General features: G+C 42.0%; 3 non-coding genes across 3 annotated transcripts in view; all 3 read right to left on the bottom strand.

Moving 5' to 3' along the window:
• The window catches only part of LOC149092991 (large subunit ribosomal RNA), a 4,168-nt gene extending 3,253 nt beyond the window's left edge, over positions 1 to 915 (bottom strand). The window contains exon 1 of the ribosomal RNA XR_016200442.1: positions 1 to 915. This exon is cut by the window's left edge and continues 3,253 nt beyond it. This is a non-coding gene — a ribosomal RNA (large subunit ribosomal RNA).
• Positions 916 to 1,391: 476 nt separating this feature from the next.
• LOC149092990 (5.8S ribosomal RNA) lies at positions 1,392 to 1,546 on the bottom strand. The gene has a single exon (XR_016200477.1). It is a non-coding gene; the product is annotated as a 5.8S ribosomal RNA (ribosomal RNA).
• Positions 1,547 to 2,033: 487 nt separating this feature from the next.
• Positions 2,034 to 4,203, bottom strand: LOC149092989 (small subunit ribosomal RNA). Its single transcript, XR_016200345.1, has one exon. It is a non-coding gene; the product is annotated as a small subunit ribosomal RNA (ribosomal RNA).
• Between the last annotated feature and the right edge of the window lie 797 nt (positions 4,204 to 5,000).

Raw genomic sequence — 5,000 nt, 5'->3', positions numbered from 1 at the left:
CAGGTGAAGAAACAGACATCATCAACGAAAGACTAGTCGGATTCGTCAGAGCAGATGACAAGCATTGTTGACCCTGCATAAGCAGAGATTCATCTCCAATGTGACTGTGGTAACAGTTGCCAACACTAGCTCACAGGCTAAGTCTAACAACGCAAGGAATATTAGTAGCTGTGAAAACTAAATGCTGATTAGGTGTGTGTTTAGTACACCTTGCTGTTATCACTTGAACAAGAGTTTTGCACTCTCCTTCACATTGGTCGTGGTTTGAGCACGAGAGTTGAGAAAATGCACTCCTCATGCACATATTGCACTCCTCCTATCAATACCAAGATCCAAGGGCAGGCTAAAAGTTACCCCTTAACCTACTGATCTTGGAACGCTGTAAAGCATTCTTAGCACTGAATAGAAAAAGGCAACAATACACAAGAGGAGCTGAGTTCTCCTCTCAGCTACACTTCGTGGTTCTATCCGTTTCTCTACAAGCGGTTTCACGTCCTTTTGAACTCTCTCTTCAAAGTACTTTGCAACTTTCCCTCACGGTACTTGTTTGCTATCGATATTACCATCGTATTTAGTCTTAGGAGGAGTTTACCTCCTAATTTGGATTGCACTCTCAAGCAATCTGACTCTATCCGCGACTAAAGCCAGTAATCGATATTCCATTAACCAAGATCTGCCACCGGCCTAGAACCGTCTCTGGGAAGAGGGCCCTTGTCAGAGGGACTTGCAGATTTAGTTGAAATAATCGTGACTCTAGCCATTACGCAGCACCGCTTTCCACCTTTCAATGGAAAACCTTTGCGCCGGACTCATCCCTTTTCACTCGCCGTTACTCAGGGAATCTCATTTGATTTCTTTTCCTCCGCTGAATTATATGCTTAAATTCGGCGGGTAACCTCACCTGATCTGAGATCAAAAATATTGATTAAGTTGATTAATGTTTATTTGTGTTGTTTGCAAGCAAGCAACGTAAATCTACTTTAATGTTTGCACAAATTTTGCCTTTGCATTACTTCTTAGGTCTGCTTTAACAGAATGAAATAGCTACTATTTGTACGATTTATACAAGTGCAAGAAGATTCATCAGTTAACAGGTTAGTTGATCACCATAGTTATCTGCAATACGACTTTAGCGTCGTCAGATAGGCGACTAACCTTAGAATCTCATGCTAGTATCTATTCATATATACTGCTTGCAGAGATGAAATATGCATTGTACACAAAATTTATCATGTGAAACAAGTAGATTTGAGATTCTCCTTACTAAATTGCAACGAATTGCAATTAAGAAAAGGAATAAAACATCAAGATTCATGCATATAAATATACAATCCTCTCAAAACAATGCATATATGGTAGTATGCAAGTGTTTTGTTGATTATTTTACATCTCAACTCTCAGACAGATGTGACCTCGGAAAAGACCCGAAAGCCGCAATGTGCGTTGGAAGCTCAAGTGCTCGGCGTGTCCTGCAATTCGCACCGATTATCGTAGCTAGCTACGTTCTTCATCGATTGGTAATTCGAGTGATCCACCGCTTGAAGATGTATCTTTGCCACCGTGGGACTTTTAATAAGTATCCTAAATCTGCATTGAGAGGGTTTGAAAACAATTGTATGCAGTTTATAAAAACCATAGTTGTCTTTACTTAGTTAGGCGAAGAAGTGTAAAACTTCCTTCTTTAAACCTTGCCGTCAGCATAAGCTGAAGACTTGATCAGGTACCAAGTATGTAGCAAGACAGGCTTTTCATTATAAACTACAATTGTTTTGCAAAAGAAATTATGGCTATCGTTAGATAACCCTCACTCTTTGTTGCATTGGATAATGAAAGATGGATGTATGAATGAACGAATGTAATGCAAATTAGAATCATGTTGCAATGGCTAAATGTTTGCAATAAACATTCACAATTGCGACTCTAATGCAAATACAATTCAATTGCATTCACCATATTAGCATCTACAATATCACTATGCAGAGTGTTTGATTGTTTGAAGGTTGTATTTCTCTTATAATAAGAGGGTAATACGTTAATGATCCTTCCGCAGGTTCACCTACGGAAACCTTGTTACGACTTTTACTTCCTCTAAATGATCAAGTTTGAACATCTTTCCAGCACAATCCGACCACTAGTTTCCCAATGGTCTGGATTGACCAGTCCGAAGTCCTCACTAAATCATTCAATCGGTAGTAGCGACGGGCGGTGTGTACAAAGGGCAGGGACGTAATCAACGCAAGCTAATGACTCACGCTTACTGGGAATTCCTCGTTCATGGGCAATAATTACAATGCCCAATCCCCATCACGAAATGGGTTCAAGCGGTTACCCACTCCTTTCGGAGCAGGAAACAGTATGCACGATGACCACTTCAGTGTAGCACGCGTGCGGCCCCGGACATCTAAGGGCATCACAGACCTGTTATTGCTCTGTTTCGTGCGGCTGCGAGCGCCGCTTGTCCCTCTAAGAAGTCCTTACAGTGCTACAGCATCCTTACCCTAGCCAATTCTGTAGGCTAATAGCAGCAGAGCCCTCAACAGCCGAAACCATCAAGAGATACTACCACCCACAGGTTGACTAAGGGGGAGTACTGCAGTGTAAACTGCAAGTCTATTTAGTAGGCTAGAGTCTCGTTCGTTATCGGAATTAACCAGACAAATCACTCCACCAACTAAGAACGGCCATGCACCACCACCCACTGAATCAAGAAAGAGCTCTCAATCTGTCAATCCTCTCAGTGTCCGGGCCGGGTGAGTTTTCCCGTGTTGAGTCAAATTAAGCCGCAAGCTCCACTCCTGGTGGTGCCCTTCCGTCAATTCCTTTAAGTTTCAGCTTTGCAACCATACTTCCCCCGGAACCCAAAAACTTTGGTTTCCCGGAAGCTTCCATTCGAGTCATGAAATTAGTTACTCAGAATGATCGCTGGTTGGCATCGTTTATGGTTAGAACTAGGGCGGTATCTGATCGCCTTCGAACCTCTAACTTTCGTTCTTGATTAATGAAAACATTCTTGGCAAATGCTTTCGCTGTAGTTTGTCTTGCGACGGTCCAAGAATTTCACCTCTAGCGCCGCAATACAAATGCCCCCGTCTGTCCCTCTTAATCATTACCTTGGATTCTTAAGACCAACAAAATAGAACCAAGGTCCTATTCCATTATTCCATGCAAGATCATTCAAGTTAAGGTAGTGGTACGCATCATATAGATGGTTGACCATACCGTTTTTAGGCACCTCTTTCGAGGTTTTGGACGCCTGCTTTGAGCACTCTGATTTTTTCAAGGTAAAAGTCTCGATCGCTTGAATCAACACTCGGTAAAGAGCATTGATAGCAAATATCGAGCAATTTTCTGTCTAAACACTATGAATGTAACCACCAGGAAAGAGGAATGAAGGTTCAAGCAAGCATCCGTAGACACAAGCAAGAAACCTAACATCACCATCTAACCCTTTAATCAGTGGACCCCATAGGTTCGACTGAAATCCAACTACGAGCTTTTTAACCGCAGCAACTTTAATATACGCTATTGGAGCTGGAATTACCGCGGCTGCTGGCACCAGACTTGCCCTCCAATAGATCCTCGTTAAAGGATTTAAATTGTACTCATTCCAATTACGGGGCCTCAATAGAGTCCCGTATTGTTATTTTTCGTCACTACATCCCCGTACTGGGATTGTGTAATTTGCGCGCCTGCTGCCTTCCTTAGATGTGGTAGCCGTTTCTCAGGCTCCCTCTCCGGAATCGAACCCTAATTCCCCGTTACCCGTTACAACCATGGTAGGCGCATAACCTACCATCGACAGTTGATAAGGCAGTTGCTTGAGGGATACATCGTCGGCTCAGAGGCCATACGATTTGCTCAGTTATTCAGAGTCATCACAAGAAATGCAACCGAAGTTGCTAAGATCCCCACTGCTAGTCCTTAGACAGCGACCGAAATCACTGAACAGGGTTCTAGGTGAATAAGAATCATTGGTCTTGTACTAATAAATGCGATCCTTCCGTCAGCAAGCTGAGGTTGGAACACTTGTTCATGTATTAGCTCTAGAATTACCACAGTTATCCATGTAAAAAAGAATATCCGAGGAACCGTAACTGATTTAATGAGCCATTCGCGGTTTCACTTTATAAACAGTATGTACTTAGACATGCATGGCTTAATCTTTGAAACAAGCATATGACTACTGGCAGGATCAACCAGGTAACTTGATGTTTTAGCAAAGTAAAATGCTAAACAAGTTGTTTTTGCAGCTATAAATACGATATCCTCAGCTAACAACCAGCAAGTGGATGCTAACTTTAACGAGGTATCGAGATTTATGTCGTGCATTAAGATAATTCTGCAGAAAGCTCTTTAGAATCCATCTTCTTCCACTAAAATGTGCAACCACATCTAGCAGGAGTAACCATTGCTGGGTACGTTTGCAAGTCAACTAAACAGCATAGTATTATAACCGCTTGATACCAATTTCTTGGATCAATCTGCGGTCTGCTTTGCACAAGCAGAGCTCAATACTAATACTGCTCACTCTGTTGAGTGACTAGTTTGAACATATATGCAAGATATGAAGTCTGATAGCATTAAAGCCCAACTCTCATAGATATTGTCAGTCGTACCAAGGAAGACCTTAGGTCTTGCAGGTACTCTACCTTTGTATAATAGTGTGTGGTGATAAGATGATTGACGATCCAAACCCATTCAGGCCCGTCTCTTCAACCACCAAACATCAACAGAATAACAGGAATAGATGCGTGAACAGCTACAGTCTGGACCATACCACTGCTTGATGCATTGACTTATCCATAACCGTAGACAATCACTTACCTCCCCATCAACTACTGATGGTTGCTTCTCTCAATTCAGCAACTACACTCACCACATATAACACAATAAATCTGGTTGTGATCTAAAACCTCTTTTTCTGAAAATTAGACTAAGTCCGTGTCTATTTTTGACACCCAATAACTTTTGAACCATAAGGTCAATCGCGATCATGTTTT

This window comes from Tetranychus urticae, unplaced genomic scaffold (assembly GCF_039701765.1).
Source record: "Tetranychus urticae isolate SD_2017Ah unplaced genomic scaffold, NJAU_TeUrti_SD_1.0 Scaffold_4, whole genome shotgun sequence".
Lineage (NCBI taxonomy): Eukaryota > Metazoa > Arthropoda > Arachnida > Trombidiformes > Tetranychidae > Tetranychus > Tetranychus urticae.
This window is presented reverse-complemented; position numbering and strand designations above follow the sequence as displayed.